General features: G+C 33.0%; 1 non-coding gene across 1 annotated transcript; it reads right to left on the bottom strand.

Annotated features, from left to right (window-relative positions):
- Positions 1-11,700: 11,700 nt before the first annotated feature.
- Positions 11,701-11,807, bottom strand: LOC113776637. Its single transcript, XR_003469124.1, has one exon. It is a non-coding gene; the product is annotated as a small nucleolar RNA R71 (small nucleolar RNA).
- Between the last annotated feature and the right edge of the window lie 475 nt (positions 11,808-12,282).

Raw genomic sequence — 12,282 nt, 5'->3', positions numbered from 1 at the left:
AGCTCCTTAGGTTATGGTATCCCTTACTACTCATGCAAATGCTATATTTTGATCATTGAGTACTACTATCTAGGCTAGTTATGGTGTAATTTTCTTATGCATATGAATCCTACTTTCGTAGTGAATCAATTATATTCATAACTAATCCATACCTATTCTCATGGTTATGAAATTAGCTACAAGTTCATTTCTTCAATGAAATTACATGAAATTAATCACCAAAACCACATAGGTGTACCTCTACTCTCGTGAGTGTACTCATGTTTAGCACTTATTGAACTAGTGTTAAATCTCAATTTTCATTGCAGAAACAACACCTTAGATAATCACAATCAATGGTACCAGATTAATCATGATTTAGAGATCTTAAGTGCCAAATAACTTGCTCAAGTAATAGCATCAAATAGCCAAGTAATAAACACTAACAATCATAAGAAGTTCAACCATACCCAAGGCATAAACTTTATAAACACATAATAAATATAAAATCCAGAACTTGTATATTAACTAAACTTAGAATCAAGTACAAAAGATAAAGAGTTGGAGAAGAGATAACCCTTATCACATGAGCTTCAACTCCTCCTTCTTCATCTCAATCTTCATCCTAATCTAGCCAATATACAAGAGTGGATGAGCTATACCACTCTATACTAAACTAATCTAACACACAGAAAATGGAAGAGCTACATTTCTGTAGACTCCAATCTTCTCCTGTATGTCTCTCTTCTCAATCTTGCAATGGTTTTGGCTATATAAAGATAAAGGTGGTCAAGGAATGAGGCTTACACCTCCCTTTTACAGCTGCAAAGTGTCTGTCACATGTCTAGCATTACATGTTACTTGTTGGAGGTGAAAACAAGCTGTCCGCATAGAGAGCAGCTTTTTCTGACCACAATCCGGCTAGAAATCTGGCCAATTTCCTGCTGGATTGCTACAGTGACCTTTTATGCATTTTCTATTCAATTTCCAGCTCTGCTCCGATTTTGCCTCAATTTCAACTGAACTTTTATTGATGATAGAAGCTGATTTAACTCTTAACCAAAATATAAAACTTGTAGCACTTTGAGTTAGCTTTCCAATGCATCAAGAATCACCTTATTTGGATTTGTGTAGGCTGAAAAATGACTGAAATACCCTTGACTGCTCAATGCCCTATTTCAGCTTCGACCAATAGAAATTAGATACTGTAATTCGGCTTTTTGATCTAGAAAACCTTCAAACTGGATTTCAATGTTTTCACCAAAGTTGTAGATCTATCTCTTATATTCAAATTGGTTCAAGAATCATCTCAATCCGATCGCTATAGCTCAAGTTATAGCCGAAATACTAAAATGTGTCAAAACTGTCAAAAATGCACAAAATGCAAGTAAAAGTGATAAAAACCTCATTTAATCACTTAAGAACATTTTTTCCCAATTATAGCCAAAATGATTCATTTTCTTCCAATAATATAACCAAAGTGACTAAAAATAACATAAAATGTCATTCAATTATTACGTAAATTAGTCACTTATCAGTTTTATTGACTAGAACACCACTACTAGTTGCATCTACCATGCTTCTATCCATAGGTAGCAATCCTTTATAAAAATATTGAATCAATAGCTGGTCGGATATTTGGTAATGTGGGCAACTAACACACAGTTGTTTGAACTTCTCCTAGTATTCGTAGATGGATTCCCCTATGGTTTGCCTTATACCACATATGTCCTTCCTAATGTTAGCTGCCCTAGAAGCCGGAAATAACTTCTCAAGAAACTGCTTTTTAAGTCCTTCCCATGTGGTTATAGATCCCGATGGCAAGTAATACAACCAATCTTTAGCCTTGTCTGCCAAAGAAAAAGGAAAAGTTCATAGCTTGATTTGTTCTTCCATAATACCTTGAGGTTTCATAGTTGAACACACTGCATGAAACTCCTTCAAAATTTTGTGTGGGTTTTCGCCTGCAATACTACGAAAAGTAGGCAATAAATGAATTAAACTAGATTTAAGTTCGAAAGCTTCATCAGTTTCAAGATATGTGATATATAATGGCTGCTAGTTAACATTTGGAGTTGCGAGTTCCCTCAAACTCCTTTGAGCTGTCATCACTTCCTCTAATCCACTTACGTTCTCTTCCAAATCACAAAATGATTTGTTTAAGTCAACAACCAAGTTAAGTATGCTTTAGTTCTTTGGTATACTCCGATTCCTACTTTGGTTTGTAAATTTATTTTTTCCTTCTAATTCTAGAATTCTTTCTTGGCTTGTTTAATTTGATTTTTTGTATACGCTCACAACATGCAAACATGCTGCTCACTTGACTACTATCCTATTAGTTTGGAGATTTCGTTAATGATTTTGCTTAAGTTTAAAGACAAAATGTCCTAGTTAATAATTTAGGGACCAGAAAGAGATTTGAGAAATAATCAGAGGGTGAAAAATGGAATTAAACCTTAGTTTTTAGGATTAATGTTTCATATATTGATATTATATACACTATCAGCATTGGATGAATAATAATTATAAAAAATTTGAATTTGAAATTCAATTTTTGTATATATGTCATGGATCGAACGGTGATAATGTATATTCTATTAGTGTATATATAAGATTTACTCTATTTTTTAAACTATCTTGCCCTCTTAATAAGTCGAACCCTAAACTTTCGGTTACAACATAAAGCGTATCGTACAAAAAAAAAAGTAAAGCATCTTACCAATTAATTTGTGGTAGAGTATGCAAACTCCTTTTTGCATCCAGTTATCATTCTATTTTCCTAACTATATAATTTGAAAAATATTTACAAAAGATATGTTAAAATCCCGATGGCCATTATACTATTTCCTACATCTATTTTTGATTATCAAACTATTTTTTGTCTCAATTCAGCTATTCAAAACTAACTAATCAGTACACTGTGCCCATTTTCATCAGATTTTGCTCTTAATCTACAAAATAAACTTAGCATGTGCAAATCACGTGTCAAAATCTAAGGGTAAATGTGTCTACTAAGTTTCTTGACTTGAAGATAAAAAATTTCAATAGCCACTAAACTACTCTAATAGGATACTTTTAACCACTCAATTATTTTTTGATTCAAAATGGTCATTCAACTCACAAATATGTATATAAGTAGCCGTTCTGTCCAAATTCGGTGTTAAACTTAATGGAATGAGTTGCATGTGCTCTGCACACACTGAAAACCATAGGCGGGTTCATCCAAATATATGAGATAAAAGTCTTAAATAGCTATTGAACTATACAAATAATATATTCTTAGTGATCTTTCGTTCAAATTGGCCACTCAACTCACCAAAATAGTATGTTGGCGAGCTTTCATTCAAATTTTATCATTCAATCTACTATTTCTTGGAAATAATTTAAAAGAATTAGAACATATAATTTACATTGTTTGTCAAAACTTATAAATTAGAATATATTAAAGCAACTATTAAACCTTCTAAACTTTTTTGTTAATTAAAAATCTAAAACCCTAGATGGGAAAAAATCCAAAAAATTGACCTTACGAAATTGTTCTTGTTTTGGGTATATGAAATGCACATGGAACTCATTCCTTTAGCATTAACAGAAATATTTGATGGAATGACTACTGGTATACTAATTTAAGAGTTTAGTGATTATATTGAAACAAAAAATATTTGAATGGCCAAAAGAGTACGAGAAGAGTAGTTTAGTGGCTATTGGACTTTTTAGATTCGGATTGAGAAACTTAGTGGATATGATTACCCTTAAATTTTTTACACTTGATTTGCACGTGTTTGGTTTATTTGTAAATTAAAAGCAAAATCCGATGAAATGACCAAGGGTATATTGATTAATTAGTTGAGTGGTTAAATTGAGACCAAAAATAGTTTGATAATCACAATTAGATGCAAGAAATAGTTTAGTGGCCACCATTTTTTTTTGCCCCATAATAAAAGAGCAAAATTTGTCGTGCAATAGGCATGCTGCTTCACACGTGCAAGTCTTCCATTAGCCCCCTTGATTTTCCTTGTAGATCCCAGAAAGAAAATTCCTTATGGAAACGAGCTAAACAGTGTAAATTGAGTAAAACTATAAAAATAAAGGATCAAAATAGTAATACTTCGAAATGGATAATGTCCAAACTACTAGAAAAAGTGGTCAATCTTTATCATATCAAAATTTGTCAAAATAGTCTCTCATATTTTTAATAAACATGTTTCAGTCACTCACATTCAAAATCAATCAAATTAGTCTCTTAGATATTAAATAAAAATGTACCCATTTAGTCTCAGAACTCATTTTGTATTGGTTTTCAAGTCAAAAAGCGCACTGTGTTTTAGGTTCCCACAATTTCAATGGCAAAATGGGAACACAATTCATTTCACTTAAAAAAAAAAACCGATGGCAATCACATGATCACTTCTCTAGGAACCCTAATTCTTATCCACCTAACCCATAGTTGAACCAGAACGCATAAAGGTCACTTGTAGGTTACTCTTTCATGTTCGATTATGAGTTTGGTGGATAAAAATTAGGATTCTCTATTCGATAGGTGGTCATATGATTGTCTTGTGCTTTTTTTTTTCGGAAGAAAATAAAATGTGTTCCCATTTTGCCATCAAAATTGTGGGCTCCTAAGAGGCATGCACTTTTTGGCCAAAAACTAATAAAAAATGAGCTCTGTGACTAAAAGGATGCATTTTTTTTTATATTTAAAGGACTATTTTAGCTAATTCTAATTATGAGAGGGTAAAAAAAGTATCAAAAATGGAAGGGATCAATTTGACAATTTTTCCTTTATTATAATATTATCTACATGTGTAAAATTATTGGGATCAGGGGCAGAAGGGGCCTCACAAGTTTTATTTTCCACAAACAAATTTGCTCTTTGATGTAACTGGATTGGAAAATAGTATAACAAAAAAGTATAAATATACTATAATTGATTTGAAATATAGTGCAATAAATAAAATGTGAAATTAGTAACTTATCTTGAAATCAAGTAAAGTACAACCCCAGATTCAAATCAGGGGCCTGTCCAGAACTAAACATGTAAATCCCATCTAAGAAAAAATTATAAATTGCAAAGATTGAAATGCACAAGAAAGACATCAGAATCAAAGAAATCGACAACCAGAATCATGTGATCAAGAGTGCAGCTATTCTTTATTAATTAGAAAAACACTCAAATCTTTATCCACACGTGAATCACCAATTATATCTTTGATTATTTTCTGCAGGTATGAACTATGAGGTCAATTGGGTGTATCCATCATGCAAGAGGCAAATCAAAACTCAAAAGAAATGTAAGAATCTATATCCAGAAACCATTATTGCACATAACAAATTGTTCTATGCGGAAACAGTACCCATCACATGCGAGCCAACTTAGGGCTCGGAAGAAATATATGGTTGCTGCGGAATCAATCTCAAGAAACCAACGTTGTACCTAAGACATTATTTTATTTTTAGCCGAAAACCTTAATTATAAAAGTAAGTAGATGGACAATCATAGAGTTCCAGTGCCGACGCATCCAACGCTAGCTCACTAAATCCAGGGCCTTGTTTGGATTGCATTTTTTGCAGAATATTTTTGTGAATTTTCGTGAAATTTTTTTTATTATATATTCTAATTACATTTTTACTTTATATACATAACATTTTAAGAAAAGTATCATAATATATTTTTTTATATAAAAACTCTAAAAAATTGTAATATACATCTTTTAAAAAGTACTACAATATATCAGTTAGGTCTGGTCTGAAGAAATTGACCAATGAAAATAATAGGGTTCTTAACAATTCAATAATTACAATAAGAAAAACAAATAAATCAGATAGAGACCTATGTCCACAAGCGAAGAGGTAGCAGATTTACTATAATAAAAAGAGAGTACAAACGAGAGAGTATAAAACCTTAGGAAATAATTTCTAGGCCCAAAGGGTACCTAACACTAAAAACACAAAAGAGTCTAAATAGCACAAAATATTTAATGGGCCAAAGACTCATAACTTGCTCTTTTGGTTTGATGTTTAGCCAAAACTCCTCTCAGACTGGGGCATGAGCCCCCAAAACTCTTTTGGACTGGTGCATACGGCACTTGGCCTGGTGCCCTTAACACAATTATACTCAATTAAATCCACTATATTTATAACCATCAAGAGGAGATATTTCTTTGTAAAACTTTCAATATGAGATACAAAGTCAAACTCAACAAAACCGACTCTTAGGATGCGTTTGATAAAACTGAAGTCTGAATCCATTAAGTTATTGAATTATTAAGTATTAAATCTAATATATTTTAGTGCATATCATATTCAGTGATAAGTGAATAGCTTATCACATAATTTGGAAGCAAGTTTTGCTTTAAAAATTAAGTACCACTTAATTAATTCAAATGTTCAATTTTTCATTATCAAATGGTTTAAATTTATTAAAATTTGAATCCATTAAATTTAAGTACTAAATCGGGTTATCAAACAAGGCCTTAGTCACACTAAATATATAGTTGAAATTGAAAATGTAGTGGTTTAACGTGACTTGGCTGAATTAAGACCCCATAAATTCCATTGGTATCATCAAATTAATATTTGTTTGGACATCAAATTATTTGCCAAATTTTATTTACTTGCATCATCGACATATTTTTCAATCACTTTTTTATCTCACATATATCACATCTAAAAAAGTATTACAATATTTTTTTTCTAAAAAACTATTCCAAATAATCTGCAATCCAAACACACTGATCTAAGTTAGGTCTTTCGGAGCCTTACTAATAATCTAAAACCTCAGCCAGGCAGTTGCACGTGTTTTTTTTTTGCTTTAAAGGTATATAGTTTTTTTGTTTGAGAGCATACATCTACTAAGTGACTTTGAATGTTTTTATTTGAATTGGTACTTGAGGAAGTAAAATTTTGTCCTCAATTATGATTTACTCTTAAGTCTGTCTTTATTGGTACCTCCTTTTCAGCACGATGGCATCAAAAAGACAGTTATTAATCTAAGAAACAATTATTAAATTGTAAAAATTGAAAGGCACACGAAAGACATGATCTGAAATAATAAAAAACTATTAAAAAAATATTGGAGTTCAAATCGAAGAGATCAACAACCAGAATCATGTGATCAAGAGGTACAACTACCACTTAAGAGCACTGAATTCTTTATCAACTCATGAATCACCCAGTTGCAGTATTGATTATCTGTCGGTACGAGTTATGAAGTCAATTCAATGTACAGTCACATAAGATGCAAATCAAAGCTCAGAAGAAATGTAAGAATCGATATCCAGAAACCATTATTGTACATAATAAATTGTCTTATATAGCAAGTTAAATTCCATCTAGTTCAAATCAGTTTGTATAATTTTTAATACATTTAGTGTAAATTCATATAGAAACATCAAATTAGTTAAAAAAAATGTGCCCCTTTAGTCCCAAAACTCACTTTCAATCATTTTTAAGCCAAAAAGTGCACCATCTATCTGGTTCCCACAATATCAATGGCAAAATGGAAACACAATTAGTTTCTTTTAAAAAAAATACATAACAATCACATAATCACCCCTCTAGCAAAGGAACCATAATTCTTATTAACTAGATCCAAAATCGAACAAGAAATTGTAAAAGTCAACTGTAATTTACTCTTTCAGGAGGTGGTCATATGATTGTCATGTGCTTTTTTGGGAAGAAAATAAATTGTGTTCCCATTTTGCTATTTAAATTGTGGGTACCTAAGAAAGGCACGCACTTTTTGGCTAGAAAACTGATCAAAAAATGAGCTCGCGGACTAAAAGGGCACTTTCCTTTTTTATATTTGATGGACTATTTTGATAAATTCTAATTTTGATGGGCTAAAAAAAGTTTTTACCGAAAATTTAAGTGACTAATTTGGCAATTTTTCTTTTATTATAATAGAATCTGCATGTGTAATATTAATAGGCTCAAGGGCTGATGGGGTCTCACAAGTTTACCTTTTAATGTAATTGAGTTGGAAAATAGTGTAACAACTATTGAAATATGATGTGATTGAGTTGAAAAATGGTGTAATAAAATATAAAATTACTAAATACCCGAAATCGAGTAGAAATACAACTTGTCAGGCTTCGAATCGAGATCATGGGGGCCTCTTCAGAACTAAACATGCAAATCCAATATAAGAAACAATTATTAAATTGCAAAGATTGAAATGCACAAGAAGGACATAATCTAAAAGAATCAAAATCCAATCTAAGAAACAATGATGTAATAAAATATGAAATTGCTAAATACCCGAAATCGAGTACAATTACAACTTGTCAGGCCTCGAATCGAATCAGGGGGCCTCTTCAAAACTAAACATGTAAATCCAATCTAAGAAACAATTATTAAATTGCAAAGATTGAAATGCACAAGAAAGACATAATCTAAAAGAATCAAAATCCAATCTTGGAAACAATGGTGTAATAAAATATAAAATTACTAAATACCCGAAATTGAGTAGAAATACAACTTGTCAGCCCTCAAATCCAGATCAGGGGCCTCTCCAAAACTAAAATGTAAATCCAATTTAAGAAACAATTATTAAATTGCAAGATTGAAATGCAAAAAAGAAAGACTTAGTCTAAAAGAATCAAAATCCAATCTAAAAAACAATTGTTAAATTACAAAGATTGAAATGCACAAGAAAGACATAATCTGAAAGAATAAAAAATATTTGAATAAGATTGGAATCCAAATCAAAGAGATCAATAACCACCAGAATCATGTAATCAAGAGGTGCAGCCATAACATAAGAAAAACTCTATCCTTCATCAATTTGGAAACACTCAATTCTTCTATCCACTCATGAATCACCAGTTATATCTTTGATTAATTTGTTTTTCTTGGTACGATTATATTTTTCTGTAAAAGTTCCCAGAAACTACAATCTAAACCGGCTCGTAGTCTCACAAAACATGTACTTGAAAAGCAAAACATGTGGTTTCACGTGACCTGGCCAAATTAAGACCCGATCAATTCCGTTGTTATTATCAGATATATAATAGAGTACCATATCTTCTTGCACTCTATCAGATATATAATAGAGTACCTAAGAAACAATTATTAAATTGCAAAGATTGAAAGGCAAAAGAAAGACATAATCTGAACCAAACGAAGCTATTGGAAGAAGATTGGATTCTGATCAGCAACCAGAATCATGTGATGAAGAGGTGCAACTATCATTTAGAAACACTCAACTCGTGAATCGCCCAGTTATATCTTTGATTATCTGTGGGTACGAAATATGAAGTCAATTAAATGTGCATACCACATAAGAGGCAAATCAGAGGTCAGAAGAAATGTAAAAATCGATATCAGAAGCCACGTAATAAAATGAGTGCAGCCCTAGTAGACGGATAATCATAGAGTTAATAAATCAAGTTTCCCAGCTAGCTCTCTGATAGGTTGCGATTTTATTATTTATTTTATTATTAATTTCCTCTATTACCTGACCTGATGTAGATTAATTATTAGATTCTATTCACTTTTCGAATTTTGCAATTATTTCAGGGAGTAGAACGAAAATATCACAACCAATGCCAATTTGACAGTCATCGGGAAAGAATTCAAATAGAAGGCATTCAGGGGCATTTTGAGAACAAAAGATACGCGAGCCCTTTTTGGGCAATTTGGCCGAAGTCTTCCTTTTGAAGGGGCAGCCGCCGCACATCAAAAGATTTATTAGATAGAAACTAGAAATTGCAGAGGATGAGCACTACTTTAGAGTACCTTTGACTTTTCCTTCTTTTGCTTCTTAGTAGTTTTTGTCTCCTCATATGTCAGGAGCAATTAGGCACAATTGAATGATTTCCCGCAGCTTTTCTATTTGACGTTGGCTTTTCGTCCTTTGTGGTTCTCCTGCCGCGTATGCCTGGAACAATTGAAGGATTTAATCATTCTAGGCAGTTTTCGCTTTCTATCATCGTTTGAAGCAAATTGAAATTTCCCAAACGCAGGAGATGGCCGCAGCTTTTGCTTCAGTTTCGTATGTTTTGTTCTCATTAAACATGAACTAATTTCCTCACTCTAGTCAAGGAATAACGAAGGCTCTGATTCGCCTAAAATTGTGAGATCGATTTAATTTTATCTTTTCCTTTGTTTATTGGTATTCGCATATTCCTTGATTGCAGTACTTATGATTATTTAATTAATTAATTATCTTGGATTCGGATAATTAGTTAATTTGATAATCTATTATCAATTGGGGCATTTAAATCCGTAATTATTTAATTACCTTGAAATAGTGACAACTGGCATGATTGGATTTGTGTCAGGGGGATACGCGGACTAATCTGAAATAACCCTGGTAGTGCATTATTTGGTTAGAATAGGACTCCTCTAATACGTAAGGCAATTGGGGAATTAAATCTTATGGGCGTATTTAGAATTATTTCTCAATTAGAATAGTGATTAACGGGCGTACCTTAATCACCGACACAGTAAGGAGAGGTTGACTGTCATCGCTTGTTTGGTAGTTATAACTTATTTATTAATAAATAATTGGAACTGCTTGTGTATCGATAATCAATTAGGTGAACCATTGCTGAAGTTATTTCTTGGCTAGACCTTTAATTATTATTACCTTGATTTTAGTGAATTGTCATTTAATTTTTAGTTGCCTATTTTATTTTATTTTTAATTGTTTTCTTGTTTTAATTGCTTTAGACCTTTAATTATTGTTACTCTACGTTTAGTGAATTGTCATTTAATTTCTAATTAGTTATTTATTTTTATTTTCTTATTTAAATTTTTTTGATTGTCGTTTATACAAAATCACCTCCTGTGTTACTTTGAATTTCTTAAGAGACAAATATCCCCAATCCCTGAGGATACGATCCTACTTGCCATGTCTACAAATTCATAATTATTTATGAAAAAAAAAGTTATCCACTTCGGGTATATCGGATCAAGCAAACTCTTCGATAACAGGGTGAATCAAGTAACCCATTGCACATCTAGAGTCCCTGCTCCAGTACTTAGAATTAGGTTTTAGTTACTTTAACTGGCAATTAGGTTTAGTTTTATTATTGCACAGGTTTCGACACCCTATCAATTTTTGGCTCTGCTGCCGGGGACTGGTGTCAGTTATTTGTTTCTTTTTAAATTCATTTTCGTTCTAATTTTCTGGTGCTTCTCGAGTATATGCCTCGTTCTTTACGTACAGGTGAATTAATTTTCGACCCCGAGATAGAGAAGACTGCGCGTAGAACGAGAAAAGAGACCAGACAGCTCAGAGAGGAGCAATCAAGTGCTGCATCTCAGAGACTTGAACCTGAAGTTGACCCAACAGATTCGTTTGGTGACACTTCGAGTGACTCGGATCAAGAAGAAGTCACTATGGCTAATGTACAAACATTAAGGGAGTTGGCTGCTCCTGATTTAACTCGGCAGCCTTTATGCATTACTTTCCCAAGTTTAAATGATAACACCCCATTTGAATTAAAATCTGGACTAATTCATTTTCTGCCATCTTTTCATGGTTTACCAGGTGAGGAGCCTTATAAGCACTTGCAAGAATTTGATGTCGTCTGCAACAGCATGAAACCCCCGAAAATTACAGAGGAACAGATAAAAATGAGGGCATTCCCCTTCTCCTTGAAAGACTATGCAAAAGACTGGTTGTACTACCTACGACCAGATAGCATCACCACGTGGGACCAGTTGAAGAAAAAATTTTTACACAAATATTTTCCTGCGTCCAGAGCTGCAAGTCTAAGAAAAGAAATTTACGGTATTAAACAGCATCTAGGAGAGTCGCTCTATGATTATTGGGAGCGATTCAAGAAATTGTGCATCAAGTGCCCTCAGCACCAAATAAGCGAGCAATTACTCATACAATATTTTTACGAGGAGCTACTTTTTAGAGACAGTAGCATAATAGATGCTGTAAGTGGAGGGACACTGGTGAACAAGACTCCTCGAGAAGCATGTGAGCTAATTGAAGGAATGGCTGAGAATTCGCAGCAATTTGGTACGAGGGAGGATGTCCCAACACGCAAGGTGAATGAGGTAGAGATATCTTCTATCCAACAGCAGTTGACTGAGTTAACATCTTTTGTTAGGCAATTGGCTGTAAGAAATGCATCACAGGCCAAGGTGTATGGGATTTGCACTGCTATGGGTCACTCTACAGAGATGTACCCAATGATCCAAGAAGAAAATGCGGAACAAGTAAACATGGCTGGCCATGCGCCCGCGCCAAGAAATCAATATGACCCATATTCGAACACCTACAATTCTAGTTGGAGGGACCATCCCAACTTCAGTTATGGAGGAAATAGGCAGTCCAAT

The sequence above is a fragment of the Coffea eugenioides genome, chromosome 6, assembly GCF_003713205.1.
Source record: "Coffea eugenioides isolate CCC68of chromosome 6, Ceug_1.0, whole genome shotgun sequence".
In the NCBI taxonomy this organism is placed as follows: domain Eukaryota; kingdom Viridiplantae; phylum Streptophyta; class Magnoliopsida; order Gentianales; family Rubiaceae; genus Coffea; species Coffea eugenioides.
This window is presented reverse-complemented; position numbering and strand designations above follow the sequence as displayed.